General features: G+C 44.9%; 1 protein-coding gene across 4 annotated transcripts in view; it reads right to left on the bottom strand.

The window, feature by feature from the left end:
* The window catches only part of R3HDM2 (R3H domain containing 2), a 150,463-nt gene that overhangs the window by 80,546 nt on the left and 50,057 nt on the right, over positions 1-19,860 (bottom strand). The window contains exon 1 of one of the 4 annotated variants that reach the window (XM_044286492.1): positions 13,616-13,731. The exons of the other annotated variants lie outside the window; for them this stretch is intronic. The gene's annotated coding sequence lies outside the window, so the exon portion shown is untranslated. Of the gene's footprint in view, positions 1-13,615; positions 13,732-19,860 lie in introns of those variants that run through there. 4 annotated transcript variants of the gene reach the window in all.

The following is a 19,860-nucleotide window of genomic DNA, read 5'->3' as shown; positions in this document are numbered from 1 at the left end:
AATAGGCATATTCTATTAGTGCTGGCAATGTGCGGTCCGCAAAATGCGGAACGCACATTGCCGCTGTCCGTGTTTTGCGGATCCGCAAAACACACACGGATGTGTGAATGGACCCTAAGACTGAGCCGAACCAGGTGTCATTGGGTGCTATATAGAACTCGATGAAGAGTTCCGCCCAGCCAATCAATGTAATGCCAGTAACAAACATGGCTACGGCATTACAGTGAGTGCCAGTACTTCCCCGCACGTTTATTGGCTGTGTAGCAGTCAGCAAACGTGCAGGGAGGAGACTCTAGCATCGCGCTCGAGCACACGCGGTGTTCGGCCGAGCATGCTCGCCCAACACTAATCCTCGCCACATAAACTATTGCTCTGCTACCATTCTTTCAATGAAACATGGTTTATCAGCAAATGCACACAAAAACCATGGATGACAAAAGGATCCCCCCCATGTCACAATAGCCCAACATACCCCAAAGGCCAACAATCTGCTCATTTTCCACTGCATGCTCCTGTTCCAGTTGCTTCATTAAGGTTTCTGTAAAAGGCAGGCCGTTTTATCTGTATGAATGAATCAGCCTCCGTCCCCGAGGACAGCGTGGGAGGCTGTGAGGAGGAGGAAGACATGATCGCTTTGACAAGAGCGCGCAAAAGCAAACCAACACAAGGAAACGAGCAGAGAAAGGAGGACAAGAGGCAGGTAACACAGCAACACACAGAACGTCAAATAGAAGCAGCACATTTCCAAAGAGCCTACATCCAAACACAGACTGCGGATTCTCCAGCACAGGTCCTACCAGCTATGAAAGATCCACTGACAGAATGACAAAAAGCATAACATGGTTTGCCCAAGTGTAAAATTTAACTAAATGTCTAAACATATAGCAACTTGCCAAATTCAGCCTCAACTTCAGCAGCACAATGTCAGCCATGAATTACCATACCAATGCACAGTAAGTGTTATCTGCTGTTATACGGTTTCGTTTTTTGGCCGGAGAAAATACCGTAGCATGCTTTATCCGTTGAAATGCATTAATGCCGGATCCGGCCTCTAGTGTTTTGGCAAAACGAATCCGGATTTGCCGTCTGCGCACGCGCAGACCTTTAAAAATGAGAAGAAAAATAAATAAAATACCCGATCAGTTTTTCCTGATGTCAACCGGAAAGACGGATCCGGTATTGCAATGCATTTGTAAGACGGATCCGCATCCGTTTGCCGGATCCGGCAGGCTGCTCCGGCGACGGAACTGCCTGCCGGAATCCTCTGCCGCAAGTGTGAAAGCACCCTAAGAACATTAATCTCAGTTTTATTATTAGACAAATGTAAGATTCAGGCACCTTTATAAATTTGGCTCATCTTAAATCCTCCACCAGATTTTTGTCTGTCCATCAAAATGTTGTCCAAGTTTTAAAACTGTGGTATCGGACACTAACTGAGGAGACCGCGGCAAAGTTAACATGGTAATTCCTGACACCGTGCAGACAGTGTAAACTTAGGGTCCTATTACACAGGCAGATAGAGCAGATAGAGTGTCGGGAAGGAAGCGTTCCCTCCTGGTAATCCCCTGCTCGCTAGAGGAGCAGACCGAGGAGGCGATCGCTAATGCATTGCTCATCCCTATATTATCTCACTGTTTGCCAGCAGCCTATTACATGGCCCCACGTGCCACCAGAAAGCCAGGGTATTTTAATATGTTTACGTTTGCTCGTTCATCGGGCAATTGGCGGCAGTATTACACTGTCAAATGAACGCTCCTTAGCAATAAGCTGCCCGTGTAATAGGGCCTTTAGATAGACAGTGGTGGATGCTGGAAGATAAATTTGCTGCATTTTTAGATTTTGTGGCCTAAATTTACGCCGCCTATAAGTTGACCGAGTGTTATTTAAAATAAAAAAAAAAGCATCAAAATCCACACACCCTATTAGACAAGACGGAAAATGGCTAGAAAAGTGTCTAAATCGTTTGATAAATGTGGGGCAAAGCACACTGCCCCTCCTATCACCCCCCCCCCCCCCCCTCCACCCCAAATGACACATTTTCAATAGTAAATCTGTCCCAGTGCGTTTGCCCACTAGCAATTTCTTCATGGAGTTTTTTCCCTATAAAGAAGGTGAAAAAAGCCAAGAGCTCCAGCCTGCTGCGTTTCTGAAATGAAGCCAGAAAGACAAAAAGGAAAAAAGCCACCTAAACTAAAAGAACAAAAAAATGCCAGTATCCCAAAATGCTTGTGCATCCTGCCTTTCATATTTCCCATAGACCTTCAGCCAACATCTGGAGCTACTGTTTTTACTGTAAAAAGAAAAAAAAAAACATCAGCAAAAAACCTGTGTGTGAACCCGCCCTTATAAAGCATTTGTTCGAGCAGAGACCAATCAAAAAGAGACAATGGAAGAAATGCGCCTGAAAATCCGACCGTTCTTTATACATTTGTTTTAAAACAGGAGAGAGATCAGGGAAGAATCGCCGCAATACAAGGTTAAAATCATGATACTACGAACATTTTTATTCTCATTGGAAGCGGCAGATATCCAATCAGAATCCCAGCTCCGTGGCAACCAGTTCTATCTCCAAGCGCAGCCAGCGAGGAGGTGATACATACAGGAAAAGCACAGGACAAACCTCACTCGCTGTATCCTGATCTATGCAGGAAAACATGCAGAGGATACTGCACATGGGGGGGCTTTCAGAGCTTGCAGTGCTTGTTTGCCGCATGCGGCCTAGGCCTGTGATGGCTAACCTTCGGCACGCCCGCGGTGGTGACACTACGACTCCCAGCATGCTCCATTCATGTCTATGGAGTTCTGAAAACAGCTAAGCAAGTGTCCATCTTGGGAGTTATAGTTTTACCACAGCTGGAGTGCCAGAGGTTAGCCATCACAGGCCTAGGCTCTGCTGAACTGCAATACCAAGCACAGCCACCACCATACAGACAGCGCTGTGCTCGGTCAGCAGACAGAAGGTGGCAGCACCACCTTTGAGCGCCAGTGCTTTCTCAAACAGCTGATATATTGGGGTCCCTGGTGTCAGGACTCCACCGATCAGCTACTGCTGACCTATCCAGTAAAAAAAATAAAATAAAATATCTCGGAAAACAGTTTTAAATATTTTCACTTGACAATACGAGTTTTCCTCTGCCCCGGCGATCAGCTTCCACAGGGAAGTGTTTACTACATGTCAGACATTCAGATAAATGGATGCCCAAGCAATAAAGAAGTTATTAAACACATCTTGCCTCTTTTAATAAGGGCAAGTAGGACAAGCTGCACATGCACGGTTTTCTCCATTCACTGCTATGGGACTTCAGAAGATAGCCGAGCACTGGCTCGACCCTTCTCGGAAATCCTATAGAAGTTAGACAGAAGTGATGTGATCCGTGCCTGCGATATGCCGTCAGGCTGAGCAGCGTGACAGGAACAGAGAGACCTATACACGCAGCAGGGCTCCGGGGCAGTAGAGAGAGCACACCTCATCTCTACAGCGGGATACAGCTCATAGTATGCACAATCTAGGACAGGTTGTTGGTGGCCATTATAATGAATTCCTAGAGAACGCCTTTAAAGTGGAATACCAAAGAAAAGGCACAACGAAGAGTTACAAGATGCTCCAGAATCATCATCTCATGGGAAATACAGGTATTTTCTAAAACACACAAGTCAGGAGAGCCGAAATATCCTCTCTAATTGCTCCTCAGTTCTCGACAGGGTTACAACAGAATGCAGACACGAGAATGTATGAGCCAGAATATAAAGGTATGTCTGACAGCACCCGGCTGGATTTCATTTTCCTCTTGCCATCATGTCGCTGTCGCTTGCAGCCCAATTCTCATCGACCTAGTCACTGAACACAATTGCATCACATGATGCACCCATCTCCTATTTCCATTACTCCAGTAACTTGGCTTTGGGTATTGTAATCCCAGTCATAACCCATGAGACTTCTGCCCTAATCAGACTCCCGCTGAGACACACCAACAGTGCACTGTGTAGAACGAACGCATTCACTGAAAGGCGTGCGCCATGGCTTGTCATGTACCTGATGGAGGCCAAGCGTGTCCTCTTTGGCCTCAGTCATGCTAATAAACATTTTTTTTCTGCGGCACAGTCCGTTGCCCACGTTGTAAATTTTTTACAAAAATGTATTTGACATGGGATCCTATTGGGAATGTATGCCACTGTACGGCATCGGACAAAGGGACATGCTGGGAAATCCTCCAGGCAAATATTGCAAATGCAATAACTAGTTTTTTTGTCATCTCCTGTTACAAATTTTGAGCAGTGTCAGGTACTGACCAAAAACTGATACTTCTGAGAAATGCAAACTGGCAAGTTGGAATTTTTTTTGGTTGCTGTCAAAAAAAGTAATTGCTAAATGACAGTTGTGCAGCCGCTCTACAAAAGCCAAGGTTGGAGGTCCATTAGTTTACGAGGGGAGACTACCCATTAATAACCATCACTAATCACTAGAGCAACCTGTGGCCCTCCAGCTGCTGCAAAACTACAACTCCCAGCATGCCCTGACAGAGCCAGACTTCAGACCCTGCTGCCAACACAACCGTTTGCCATCTTTTATGACCCAGTTTTTCACAAATCACTGAACCGGATTAAATAGCGACTTCTCCAACATGAAGTCATGTCATCAATGTAAAATTCTAATTGAAACTTTTAAATACAATAAAGTTCAGAAAAGTTACAGAAAAAATAAAATACTTAAATGTGAAGTGTTAGGAAATCACACCACAAATCATGTAATGAAAACTGCAATTACAGCTACAAAGTGCAAATATTCACCTCACCGGTTTCTATGTTTTTCTTTTCTACACTCTATTGTCACCTTTGCATTGGATCTTTTTGTTGTTCATTTGCTCCCTAAATACAAAATCAAGCAACTTTCTAAAATAGTCTTCATTAAATGGGTTATCCGCCCCTATAATGAACCCCTCCCAATGCCCGGGCACCTCATATAGATTATACTTACTCTGCTCTGCTCCCAGGCACCCACATAGCTCCCGATTCCCGCACGGCGCCGCTTGCATTTTCCCGTTGTGGGGATCAAACATCCGGCGACAGGGGGAGCAGCCAATAGCAGGCTGGGACGGGCATGAGCCGCCCTAGCATCCCCTGCGATGGGGAGATGCAGTGTCAGCCATGCAGGGATCAGGACCGGTGCGGGTGCCGGATAAGTATAATATATATGAGCTGCCTGGGCACGGGGGAGGTCATTTCCTACAATTTTGATTCTGCAGCGCATGTGCATTTGCTTTACCTAGCTGATGGTGCTGCTGAATCTGACAAATCTATTAGAACATTTATCTTGTTTCTAATGGCTCTGTCTTCTCTCCCCCTCCCTTCTCTCAGCATTAGGGCAGATTCTCATGATTGGCAAGCAAGTATTACGGAGGGGGGTGTGGGGTGTGTCTGAAATTGCAAGCAGGTTGTAAATTGAATATCAAGGGTCTTAAATGAATTAAGAAATGAAGATTGCAGACAAACTTTAAGAGGTTGTTCAGCTTTATCCCCACTTTTTAATCTGACCAGTACAATGTAGCACACGAAGAAAAAAAACAAAAAAAAAAAACAAAAGAAAAAAACATTAACCAGTTCCCCATCACTCTGTTTCGGTATAGAGGGTACTTCTGTTTACAGGATGTATCCCAGAAAAGGTGAGGTGTACCACTGCAGCCATTTAGTGGCTTCATGACACTGCTGAGCAAGTGACACCACGCTGAGGAACAAATGTGACCTCGTCAGGAAGTTTACACGCCGGGGGGCAGAAGGAGCCAGACTGGACTCTTGGTGCTGGAACAAAGCGGCAGGGACCACATCAGTGTTTTTTATCTTTATGTACAGCACTGCCCTGGCCAAACTGAAAACTGCTATTAGACATCCCTTTAATGCAATTTTTTTTTTTTTTTTTTTACTGAAAGTAACCCCCTTTGTATGTAAAAAATAAATAAATCAATCAATCACTTTTGCAGTGTTAAAAACGTCCATAGCTACTACATTTCAGAGCTGGACTAATCCCAGGAGGCAATAAGACCAAGTCTACAATAATATGTCCATAATACAGCATACCGTAGGAATTCTCAGCTTTTCTAGCGCTATGAATTTGATAAACTAAACATTTTACTGTTTTTGCATGAGTCACGGTAGAAAGAGCTGCCTTCTGACACGATGCCCAGATTGTCTACGGCTTTGCATGTGATATTAATGGAAAAGAACAAGGGTAAGGCTAAAAGAAGCACAATTTGAGGTTTAAAGTTAAGGGTAGAGACTGCCTCCGCACTGGGAAACTTGTATGTGGGCAAGGTTAAGTTTACATGGGGCCCTGCACTGCTAACGCCCAGGTTACACATGGGCACTGCTACATCAGTGTAGAAAAACCTTCTTCTTAAGCCTCATGCACAGGACCATTGTTTTGGCTCGTGAACGAGGCTTTACTATGCTTTGACCACTGGGGATATGGCTGCTGGAACCCACTGATAAGACAATCAGATACTAAATCCAGAAGACGCATGTACACCCATGGCTCCCTTTAGAAATATAGTATTAGAACAGCATATATAGAGCCACCATATTCTGCAGCGCTTTACAATTCAGAGGGTTCATGTACAACACAAAATAGACAGGCTTAGGGCTCACGCACATGGACTTATTTTCTTTCTGTCTGTCCCATAATTTTTTTTTTTATTTTTTTTTTGGGGGGGGGGGTCGGGGGGGGGGGGACTATATACGGAACCATTCATTTCAATGGGTCCACAAAAAAAAAAAAAAACTGAAGTTACTCCGTGTGCATTCAGTTTCCGTATGTCCGTTCCGCAAAAATATAGAACATGTCTTATTATTATCCGCATTAGGGAAAAGGAAAGGACTGTTCTATTAGTGGCCAGCTGTTCCGTTCCGCAAAATAAGGAATGCACACGGACGTCATCCGTATTTTTTGCGCATCACAAAATATATACGGTCGTGTGCATGAGCCCCAACTGAAATACCAGGTGTGAGGATCGTAGTCGCGAGACCTCAATCTATGCGGAAATGAAGGTGACACAAAGGGTAAAATTGGATCAAGGTGATGTAAGAAAGTAAAAAGTGTATGTGTACTGTACATGGGTGAGGGAAGGAGGGAGGGATTGATATGGAGAAGGGATAATGGGCAGAAGTGATGGATGAGTGTAAAGGTAACACTGCAACATACCGGAGATCTGAACAACTTTGTGTCCTGCCCCTGTCATGATCAACTGCGGGTCATTGAAGGGGCTGTCTCACCTCAGACATTGGGAGCACATCACTAGGATATGCCCCCCATGCCCGATAGGTGCAGGTCCCACCTCTGGGACCGCTACCTATCTTTAGAACGAGCGCACCACTCATGCAAGGCCACCCTACATTCATTCCTATGGGAGCACCGAAAAGAGCTGAGCGACGCAATCGGCTATTTACTGCAGTCCCACTGAAATGAATGAGAAGCGCAAGACCGGCCACCGCTCTATTCACTTCTATGGGGCTGACGGAAATAGCCTAGCCAGCGCTAGCCTAGCAAAATGCCAATGTCTGAGGTCAGAAAACCTCTGGTGATGGTGTTTTGGCTCGTGCCCACCCTCTACACTAGGTCTAGATTTGTGTATACTACAGAACCATCCCACTGACGTGAATGGGATGGCTTGTAAATATACCTGCTCACCATTGTGACATCGACGGCGAGCAGGTAAACAATGAAGGGAAGGCTGCACTCTCACGGAGCATGTCCTTCTCTTCAACCAGCTGATCAGCGAGAGTGCCGGGTGTCGAACCCCCGCGGACCTGAGGATAGGTCTTCAAAATTCCAGGTTTACGCCTCACCATCTGAAGTGCGACTATGGATTATTAACAAGATCATAACTTTAAGGTGGCTCCTAAACCTGTGACTGGGTTAAATAGTCACTACTTTTTCACACAACTTTTCATAAATCATTAGCACAAGTGACTATAAGAAGCTTTGTAACATATCAATCTTGTCATAAAGAAATGTCTACTTCTCCCTCTACTACTACTACTCTGAAAATTCTCTTGGAGCAGTCTAGGACGGAGCAGCTCAATGAAGGATCATGCGGGAAGGGGTCAAGCAAGAAATGAGCAAGACAGGACTCCAGAAGAGGCACCAAAAAGACTGCTACAGCAGCTACTTTCGCGTCTGGTGCGGATAAGTTCAGATGATACAATCGTCTGCATCCGTTCAGAACAGATCCGTTTGTATTATCTATAGCCAAGACAGATCAGTCTGGTTGAACACCATTGAAAGTCAATGGAGGTCGGATCAGTTTTCTATTGTGCCAGATTGTGTCATAGAAACCGGATCCGTCCTCATTGACTTACATTGTGTCAGAACGGATGCGTTTGGCTCAGTTTCATCAGATGGACACCAAAACGCTGAAAGCAGCATTTTCGTGTCCGCCTCCAAAGTGGAATGGAGACGGAACGGAGGCAAACTGATGCATTCTGAGCGGATCCTTTTACATTCAGAATGCATTAGGGCAAAATTGATCCGTTTTGGACCGCCTGTGAGCCCTGAACGGATCTCACAAAGGGAAAGCCAAAACACCAGTCTGAAAGTAGCCTGAATAAGAAATGTATATCTTAGCCCAAATGCTTTATTCACATCCTTACAGATCAGAACCTGGGGTTCTCCATAATCCTGGGGTTTCTTCTGTTCTATGTACAATGCATAGCAACTAGTCTTCACCCAAAATCTAGCATACATGTGAGATAATGGCTAAAAATGGTAAATACAATTAATATGGTGGCGAGAAATAGTGTTATTCTTCCATTGACAAGTGCAAAGTTTGCTGAAAGGTTAAGCACGCTTTAAAGTAAGTAAGATGGTGGGATGTAGAGTACTGGCTGAGCCCAGTAAGGCCCCTTTGACACGAGCGAGTTTTCCGCACGGGTGCAATGCGTGACGTGAACGCATAGCACCCGCACTGACCCATTCATTTCAATGGGTCTGTGTACATGAGCGTTGTTTTTCACGCATCACTTGTGCGTTGCGTGAAAATCGAAGCATGTTCTATATTCTGCGTTTTTCACGCAATGCAGGTCCCATAGAAATGAATGGGGCTGCGTGAAAATCGCATTTCATCCTCAAGCAAGTGCGGGTGCGATGCATTTTTCACTGATGGTTGCTAAGAGATGTTGTTTGTAAGCCTTCAGTTATTTATCACGCGCGTGAAAAACGCATCAAAACGCATTGCACCCGCGCAGAAAAATACTGAACGCAAATCGCAGACAAAACTGACTGAACTTGTTTGCAGAATGGTGCGAGTTTCACTGAACGCACCCTGAACGCATCCGGAGCCAATCCGTCACGCTCATGTGAAAGAGGCCCAACGGTGGTAAAATGAAATGGGGAGCACAAAACTGGAGCCCAGATAAGTATAGACTGTACTGGCAGCAGGGACATGTAGGATTTCTTAGGCCCCTTTCACACGGGTGAGTTTTCCGCGCAGGTGCAATGCGTGAGGTGAACGCATTGCACCAGCACTGAATCCGGACCCATTCATTTCTATGGGGCTGTGCGCATGAGCAGTGATTTTCACACATCACTTGTGCGTTGCATGAAAATCGCAGCATGTTCTGTAGTCTGTGTTTTTCACGCAACGCAGGCCCCATAGAATTGAATAGGGCTGTGTGAAAATCGCAAGCAGGTGCGGATGTGGTGCGATTTTCACGCACGGTTGCTAGGAGACGATTGGGATGGGGACCCGATCATTATTATTTTCCCTTATAACATGGTTATAAAGGGAAAATATTAGCATTCTGACGTGTGAATGAGGCTTAACACCGCTTTGAGCGACATGTGCACGTGCCTGAGTGCATCTCCCGACATAAAACACTTTTGTGCAATATGAAAGTCTATATACTATTAAGATATAAATTAAAGAAATTCTGATTCAAAGTAAAAACCAAACCACATGCAGACAAATACTCAGGATGATATAAGGATGAAGGTCCCCGAGCACATTGTCCTCATTGATGGAGAACAATCTGATGAAGGTCCACCCCTTGGATCAAAAGCAATCATTCATACTGATGGCATGTGTTTATCTATCCTTCTACCTTCTCTATCTCCATGATCCTCTTCAAAGCCTGCAGAATGATCACTGTAAATCACAAGAGACTGCAATGCAGACTTATTGGCAATTAAACAGTTAAAGCAATTTTTTTCTTTTTTTTCTTTCCTTCCAGCCTGGGAACTGCCATTGACGTCACAAAACCGTCACTTGGCAACCAAGACATAGGGATATCCTCCACGGGGGTTCCCTGAATGGCTACATGGAAATCATTCTGTGCTTTTTCAATCATATCCAGATCCAGTTATAGAGCAGGGCACCTCCTAGGCCTGTCAAGGTCAATGCAGGGTTCTTTGTCCCCTCGGTTTTCTTAGAATCTCCCTACCAGCCAATACTGGCTTTCCCCTCCCAGTTCCTCCCCTCTCCATCTTCTGCTTCCCAATGCTAACCTGCGTCACACAGACGGAAATCCCAGCTGACGTAGATGCATCAGGACAGATGCTCTGCAGCTTGTTGGGGAGAGGAGGAGAATGCAGAGTCTTGCAGAACCAAGGCGGCAGCAGCAGAAGAAATCAGCACGTTCTTCCCAGAAACAACCTTATCCCTGATCATGGCAATAAGACAAACCGTCTACCAGGAGGAAAATGACTAGCCCGTAAAAGGAACCTCTCACCAAAGTGTCAGCCCCCAACCCCACCTCAAGTGTAAACACAATCGTCCTTCTGATTCACAAGATTATCGCTATGCCTGCAACTCTACCATATTCCACTGAATGCGCTGCATGTTAGGCCTCATGCACACGGCCATTGTTTTGGTCCGCATCCGAGCTGCAGTTTTGGCGGCTTGGATGCAGACCCATTCACTTCAATGGGGTCGCAAAAGATGCGGACAGCACTCAGTGTTAAAAATAACCTGGGGGGGGGGGTGTCCCTGCACAGTCTTACTCTTTCTAATCAGCGCTGCCATTTTCAGACTGTGCAGGTACACACCCCTAACTTGTCACCTCCCCTCTGTACCCTTACTGCAGACTGCTAGCAATTCATTCATAACTTCTAGTAGAAATATAGGGATAGCACACCATAGGGCCATAAGACTAGATGCTCCAGAATGGTTATTACATGGGGAATGCATGAAGCTATTAAAACATACAGTTTGACCATGTGACCAGCACAGCATCACAGATCAGGAGGAGAAGGAGCAGGGAACCAGTGCCTGGAAGCAGGTAAGTAGGCTTCCCTTTACAGCTCTGCCAAGGGCCCCTTAAAGCAGCCCCGTCAGTATGATCAACCCTATTAAACCAGGCATAATGCCTCGCAGGCCTGATCAAGCTGATTAAAAATATCTATTTCTTTACTCTGTACCTGTTAGCCCTGGTAAGATAAGTGGGCTTTTATCAGTCTGAAAATTAACGAGGGGCAACACCCCCATGACAGATGACTGACAGGGCACAACATCTGATCTTGCCCTGTCTGATGCGCCTGGGCTGTGGCTCAACAACTTGGCGCCTGCGCTATAGATTTGCTGCTGCTTGCCGCATGAACCATAGTGCGCTAATGACATCATTGAACCCAGAAGTGGAGGCGCCACTCATGACGTTGACAGGTACAGAGTAAAGAAACATAGTTTTAATCAGCATGATTAACCCTTAATCATGCTGACAGGGCCGTTATAAGGCTTGTCTAATGTTGTGATAAGTTATCCACTACATCTGCCACAACATACATCTAGGCTATTAATCAGGGACATCACTGTCTCCCATCAGGCTCCGTGGAGTACAGATGCAACGTCATCCTCATTTGCAACGTTTTTTCTTTTCTTTAAAAAGTTTCATAAAAGCCATTTTTACAAACTATTCAAATAGAGGTGCATGGTGCAAACGGCACTAAATTCTGGAGCAATTAAATAGGGAGGTTTTTTTAATTCTGTCGGATTCTATGTCAATCCCACACAAAGTGTGGCACGTTTCAATGGACTCCCTATGTATTCACCGTGCACTGTTACACAGGTGGTCCTGCCGTGTCTCCGAGTCCTTGGGCCATTTATCATGAGGGCAATTTCAGTTTTGTGTTGCTGTCATTTGCGTCAAATTTATGAAACGTCAAACGTTTTTTGTCAGGTTTGGTGCACCTTTAAATAGGTCTAGAAATGCTACTCCAGTTTTCCAACCAACCCACACCTGGAGTGAAATGGCAACATTCAGTGTGCGCCAAAATATGCGACTTATCTTTTATGCCAAAAATCACCATTCAAGGTTTCATAAATTTCCCCTATAGAAGCAGTAGGCCACACAGAAAAAACACCTGGCAATGGTCCTCAAGCGGATCCATAAAACACGGATACTGGCAGTGTGTGTTCTGCCTTTTGTTAGAAAGGTCTATTCTTGTCCTCAAATGGAAAATAATAGCACATGTTCTATTTTCTTGCGGGGCGCGGAACGGACATATGGCCGTGTGCTGTCCACATCTTTTGCAGCCCCATTTAAATTAATGGGTCAGCATCCGGTCCACAAAAATGCAGATCAGATGAGGACTGACAACACGGTCGGGGGGAATGGACCTTTACAATGTATTGTTTTCTACAGAGATTTTTCCCCACATAAGTCAAGTGGTTGACAATACAAGACAAGCTTTGTCAATGCAAATGGCAACTATAATATCTGTAGCATTTAACATTGGGCCACCACGGGTTGTCTGCACTGAAAATACAAACCTGTGAAGTGCGGTGAGAAGATGCCATTGCTGAAGACGTCTATTTGGTACATATCCACTTGGAGACTGTGTAGCCCTACTCAGAAGACAAGGGGACATGGGTGGCCTCATTTCCTTAGCACCTTATGTGTGGCCCATGCTACTTGTCCAGTCAGATGGCTCCATTTTCACCTCCTCACAAGGTAAATATTCCCTTGGAGTGAGGGCTGGTGGGAACGAGCTTTCGATAAGCAGGTGGCTGTGGGGGGTGTAGAGCAGGAGGGGGGTTTGCGAGGGCTGCTAACAGTTGTCAGTGTCTTTTTTTTTTTTGCTTAATTAAAAATAAAACAGAAGCTAGACAAGAACTCGGCACAAGGCAGGAGCTTTAAGAGAGCAGGCAAAAATAGCCAGCAAGTTGGGGGGCGAAATAAAAAAATAAATACGAACAAAGTCACTGCATGTACACGGACATATCACCACACACCTAGAAATCAGTTCCCTATGGCAAATATACACCATATACAATGCCATCATGTAGAATGGTGTATCTTCGTATGTAAGGAAATGGAGCTCCAAGGCATAACGCCCTCACAAGGCACTGAAAGAGCGGAAACAACCCTACATACATACGCGGACAACACAGCAAAGGCAACGCAATTCAAGCAGCTGAAAAGGAACGCCGTGTCAGGAAGCAATAACACAAAATGCTGAGTTTACATGAGGGTGAAAGGGGCAGATTCCTTCAGAGTTTGGCAGCAAACCATGCAAGCATCTGACGATGGGAATCCCCTCTATGCCAAAGGCATTTCCGTGACGCCGTCGACTAAATGAATGGAGGGAGGGGTGATTGAATGACAAAAATAATTACCAGTCATTTCCATTAACCTGCATCAAGATCCTTCAGCACTATGCATTGTTCCCTCAACGAGTGACATGGTCATCTCCTGCAGAATATGTCCCCCACAGTCAGAAATCTAAGCGGCAAACTTATAAAATCTAGCTTGCTGCGAGAAGCCTTGCAGACCCTAAGATCTTCATTTCTATGAGCAGGGTTACAACAAAGCACAGCCCATAAATTATAAAGTGTGCGAGCAAATGGAAGATGGCATGGAGGGATGCACAAGGATGATCCCTTCTGGGGCGGCCATCCAGCAGGGAGAAAGCCTGTCGGTGACGGAGTTTATGAATGGGGTAAAACAAATCGCCAAAACAGGAAGGCACGGAAAGACGACCGCTGCATACAAATCACTTACACTCACCGCAGGGTGGGGGGGATGAGGGACTCAGTCTGACGAAAATCAGCTATTCTGCCCTGTGAAGGAGATCATCGTTGTGAGGCGCCGAAGCAGATTGATTTCAGCAATGATTCGCAAGCTGGGTTCTTTTCTCCCCTAACGCCTCAGATGCGGCCCCCTCCCTTCTCTTTTTTGCTTTCCTTGTGAATGGAGTGCTACGGACTCTGGCTGCCTTTCCTTTGCCAAGATAATTGCTCTGACAAGCTGTTCTGAAGCAGGGCAGAGCCCAGCTGTTCCCATCCGCTGTCACACTGAGAGTTCTGCCAATAGTCGCGCACACAGCCACCCACACATGCTCGCTCTCCCTCTTGCTCTCATTCAAAACACTCTTTAATGGAACAACCTCCGCAGCTGCTTAAAGACCAAGAGCACCTAGCAGAAGACAGGAAAAACAGAACATGGACATTGTGGCCTATAACCACTAAAATGAATCTACATACTGTAGGCCAAGAGTCACCAGTCCTGGAAACATTAAGTTCTTCTAATGCTTTACCCATAACAGCGGCTTATTGTGAGAAGTACTTTCAGGTAAACTGGCAGCCATATTCAATTAGCACCATCGGTCCCTCTACCATTTAAAGGGAACCATGACAGAAGCTCTTGCAATCTTATGTGACATTTGACGGATGTCTCAATTGCTAAGGTAACTGTGGCCTTCCCAAAGGGGAAGAAGCTTTGCTGAATGGCTGAGGTGTCACATGTTAGAAAACGAAGTCCCAGGTTTACAATTCAAGCTCCTGCCTTCTAAAAGGCTCCCTCGTTCACCATGCATAGGGCTTCTGCAAGTTGCACCTTACATAGGGAGCTGATGAGGTCACAGGGGCAAACCTATGCAGCAACCAAGGATAGCTTGTTGCCTTATTGGCACTATTAATCCTGGTCGAACAGGAACAGTTGATACCTACTATTCTTCTGGTATAGTGACATGGCACATGCACAGTAGTACTGGCGTCGCTGCACAGCGCAGACATGCCCACTTTGAAGTAGTCGCTTGCAAAAAAGGAATCAACTCAACTGATTGGCAGAAACCCACTCAACCGTCAATGTTTGGTAGGGGAATGAGAATTATAGTGATCCCTCAAGATATAATGGTCTCAGAATGCAATATTTTCAACATACAACTGTCTTTTCGGAGCCATAAGTTGAAGCCAGACTCAACATACAATGTCTCATACTTCGATCCAACCAACGAACATGGCAATTTCTCTGGTAAACACCCTGTATTGGTTGTCTAGTAGTTCCTCTGCATACTACATGTTCTGTACTGTCCCTGTCTGTACCAGGATGAGCTGCGGCTTCATTTAATTTTTTTCTGGTACATCTATGTTCTATGCAAAACTGTGTTCTGCCAGAGAAGCAGACTACTGGAATTATTGTATCCAGTATAGCCAGACACCTCCGAGGAGCACCAGATCCTATTCACTATGAATGGATCCATCATGAATGCCGGCTTTCTTACGGAAACCTACTGCTGCATTCTGCCCTTGCTGTAATACAAATCAGTTATCCATGCACTGACTTCTAGATGAGCCGGTGATAGACTATTGTTTATTCAAACCAGCCAATCTGAGGAGGCAGAGCTGCAGGAAGGGGAAGAAGCAGAAGTCTGAACCAATATTGAGACAGGAGGGGTGTCTCAGACTTCATGTAGATGCTGTAGCTAACCTGCAATTAAACGGTTTTCCGAGATTTTTTTTTTTTTTTTTTTTAAGCTGATGACCCTCTGGTTTGCAAGGGCTGAAGCATTCTCAAACAACTGATCAGTAGGGTCCTGGGTCTCCGACCCCCACTAATCAGAAACTAATGACTTATCCAAAGTATAGTTCATCAGTATCAAAATTTCAGAAAACCCCTTTAAAGATAATGGGCAATAATGGAGCTGAACTAAAAATCAGGCAAGCAACAATATCTATAAAGGGATCTGATCCAGTGGTTCAAATGGAGGTTCCATCAAGACAGAGGACCAAGTTTAAATCCCAGGGTGGAATGACGGAACGGATGGTAGGCAATCTTCTCGTAGTCCCTTTTAAAAAATGTTTAATAAGTGGGGAGTCTGCCAATTTTTTATCTAGGAAAGCCCTTAAAGCGGATATCTGTACTTTGAGTGTAGTGGGCCTGAGACCTTTATCCAATCCTGCTTGCAAGAAACTAAGAATCTGAAGGATGTCTGGATAAAGGCTATTATTTGAGAAGGATAGAAAAGCGTTCCATGTTCTTAAATACATTTTGGATGTTATAGGCTTATGACTCAACATTAATGTGGCAATGACATCATCCAACAACCCTTTCTTCTTCAAGGCGAGGCGTTCAGCTGCCAGGCCGTCAGGTTGAGTTGGTTTATCTTTGAATGATAAACCGGATACCGATTGAGAAGGGCCGGGATCAAAGGAAAGGTCCAGAATATTCCTGCAGACAGCCGAAGCAGTAGGGGGAACAAAGACCGTCTTGGCAAAAATGGAGCAATGAAAATTACTTGAGCCTCTTCCTCTTCCACCTTCATCAGAGTTCTTGGAATCAAGCTGAAGGGAGGGAACGCATAAAGTACAGTCTTCGGCCATGGCTTAGATAGAGCATCTATCCATAAAGGCTGATCTTGATGGGAGAGGGAGCAAAACCTCTTGGTCTGTCGGTTGTCCCTTGTGGCGAATAGATCTAGGTCTGGTACGCCCCATTTTTCGCAGATCTGCTGAAATATCTGAGAATTTAGGGACCATTCTCCTTCCTTCAAAGTTTTGCGGCTGAGGAAGTCGGCTATTATATTGTTTTCTCCTTTGACATGGACCGCAGTTAAAGATCAGATTTTTGTTTCTGACCAAAGAAAAATGTCTCATGACACTGACCCCAGTGAGCGGCTCCTTGTCCCCCCCCCCCTTCTTGTTCAGGTAAGCAACAGCTGTGGTGCTGTCCGATAACACCTTCATGTGTTTTGGAGAAGTAAAGGGAAGTAATGACTTTGTAGATGGCAGCGAGTTCTTTTAGATTGGAGAAAGCCTGTAATATCTCTTCTCCCCATCTGCCCTGAACTATCTTTCCCCCTTATTGAGGAAGTCTTCTGGCTGCAGAAGCGAGAGACCTTTTGAAGTAGATTGTTCCTCTTCTCTATGGGTAAAAAGGACATTATTAGAGAGTCTAAGAGTACTCCCAGGAAGATTTTTCTTCTGTCCAAAAACAGGTCTGACTTCTTGAAGTTTATAATCCACCCCGGGGTGGTAAAGCATTTCTGAACTAGAGAAAGGTGGGATTGCAGGATTTCTTCTGAGGGCGATGCGATCAGAAAGTTGTCCAGATATGGTACAATTAGAATCTCCTTCAGATGTAAGTATTTTGTGACTTCTGACAATATCTTTGAAAATATTCTTGGGGGTGAGGAGAGTCCGAATGGAAGAGCTCTGAACTGAAAATGGCTTAGATGATCTCCTATGAAGACAGCTATTCTCAAATATTTCTGATGACCTGGACATATCGGAACATGATAGTAAGCATCCTGGAGGTCCATCGTTACCATGTAAAGTTGATGGTTGATTTTATAGTCTCCATCTTGAACTTCTTGTAGATGATGGATTTGTTTAGGCATTTTAAATTTATTATCAAACTGAAGGATCTGGAGAATAGAAACCTCTGCCGCATTGATCTTCTGGGACTGGAAGGAGAACTCTTTTTTTCTACCAGGGAAGAGACTTCTGATTCTAAACACCACTGTTTTTCTTTTTGAGGCAGTTTTCTGTTTTTTATAATAAATTGATCTGGAGGAGGGGATAAAAACTCTAGTTTTAAACATTCTCTTAGAGTAGTTAATACCCACGGGGAGGCTCCTATTTGTTCCCAGGCTGAGGCGAAGTCTGTTAACCTGCCTCCCACATGACTGCTGGCATCATTGAGTGGGGCGGGAGGAGCTTTCAGGATTAAATAGGAATTCTCTCCCTCTGCCCCTAGAAGGCTGCCACTTCCTTGATCCTTCTTTCTTCTTCTGATCCAGCCTTGTTCTTTTCTGGTTCTGAAAGGATCGCCTCTGGTGAAAATAACAGCTCCAAAGGGGGAAATCCTTTTATATTAACCGAGGCCATCTCTAGGATATCATCAAATCCTGAGCCAAACAAACAATCTCACAGGGGATTGAGCACAGGCGGCTTTTTGAACTCGCGTCACCTGACTATACGAGTCGCATTAGACATAGCAGCTGACCTGGCGGAAAATATGACAGTAATCAGCTAAAAAGTTTGATGTTTTACACAGTAGAAAACAAATCTAGCTCACCCTCCATGTAGAATCTCCTGTGCGCGGACCGAACCAGGTGAGTTCTTCAATCAGCAGCAGTAGAAAAGATAGTCCAGCACTTCAGAGAAGAATATCAAAACTCTGTCTTTGTTGGTTGTTAAGACTAAGACCAGTGTTTGGTCGAAACGAGTCAACTTGGAGGAGCAAGTGTGCTGTGTGGTCTATATGTTATCTTGAATTCAACCAATAAAGACAGAGTTTTGATATACTTCTCTGAAGGGCTGGACTATCTTTTCTACTGCTGAAAAAAGTTTGATGCCTTTTTTTTTAGCATAGGCAAGGAGGCCAAGATCTCCTCCCTTGGGGAACCCGCAGCTAAGTGCTCTTCTAACTAATTAAGCCAGACAGATAGTGTTCTGGCTGTACAGGTAGAAGTGATACTAGAGCGCAGAATAGCCGTATTTGTCTCCCAGGCCTTTTTTAATAAACTTTCCGATTTTTTGTCAATGGGATCTCGTAAGAGACCCATATCCTCAATCGGGAGAGAGTTTTTTTTTTTTTTTTTAGAAATGCAGGCAGCTGGGGCATCAATTTTTGGCGTTTTGTCCCACAGATCAGACTCAATCTCTGCAAAAGGATATTTTCTCTTAAAGGAGTTTGTTACAGCCATTCTCCTTTCAGGATCCCTCCATTCTTTGGATTTTAGGGATTTAATATTATTATGGATGGGGAAGACTCTTATTTCTTTCTCCCAGTCCCTGGAACATTTAATAAAAGGATGGAGTGGGCTTCCTTCATGTCTTCAATGCCCATAATGGCTCTAATGGTCTTTAGAAGACAGTTTGCTTCTTCCGGGAGAAATAAAGGTCTACCCGAGCCGTCATCTGAAGAAGCAGAGTCTGGATCAGATACCAGCTCCCCATCATCCAGATCAAATGCCAACTCAGAAGTATGGGATCTCTGAGACGTGGATGGACGTGGGGATTGTGGTGCACTGCCGCAATAACTTCCTCCTTAATCATAGCTCTCATGGAATCAAGGAAGGAAGGCAGGCAACTCCTCTGTAACCACTTTTTCGGTGCATATTTGACATAAGGCTTTTTTAGATTTAGAAGAAAAGGATTTCCTGCAGATGGCGCACTTTCTGCCTGCCGAATCTCCACTGGCTGGATTAGGTGCCATGGTCTCTGTGCCCTAAGAATTAAAAGAAAGAAGAAAAAAAAAAAAAAAAAAAAAAAAAAAAAAAAAAAGGACTATAGGGCCATGAATCTAAAAGACCAACACCTTCACCAGGGTGGAAATTTACTGCCACCAATAAAGCTAACCCCAGCTGCTGTGTAGATTATAAGCACACAAAAACAAAGGACACAAATCCCACTGGGGAGGAGGCTTACCGGGCTGACAGAGGAAGCGGGATCTCCAGGCTTTCTTGCGGCGGCAAGCATGACTGCAGGCATTGAGCGCTACATCCATTCAGCAAGCTCCATGCATTTAAGTTCTTCTGCAGTCACACTCTTATCCCCAGCCGCATTATTGTGAGATTCTCTTGCCCAAGGAGAACCTCACCTGGTGACGTCACAAGTCAAATCCCGCGCGATTTCCCCTTACCTGGGAATATCG

Source organism: Bufo gargarizans, chromosome 3 (genome assembly GCF_014858855.1).
Source record: "Bufo gargarizans isolate SCDJY-AF-19 chromosome 3, ASM1485885v1, whole genome shotgun sequence".
Classification (NCBI taxonomy): Eukaryota; Metazoa; Chordata; class Amphibia; order Anura; family Bufonidae; genus Bufo; species Bufo gargarizans.
Note: the sequence above shows the minus strand (reverse complement) of the source record. Positions and strands in the feature narration are given on the sequence as shown.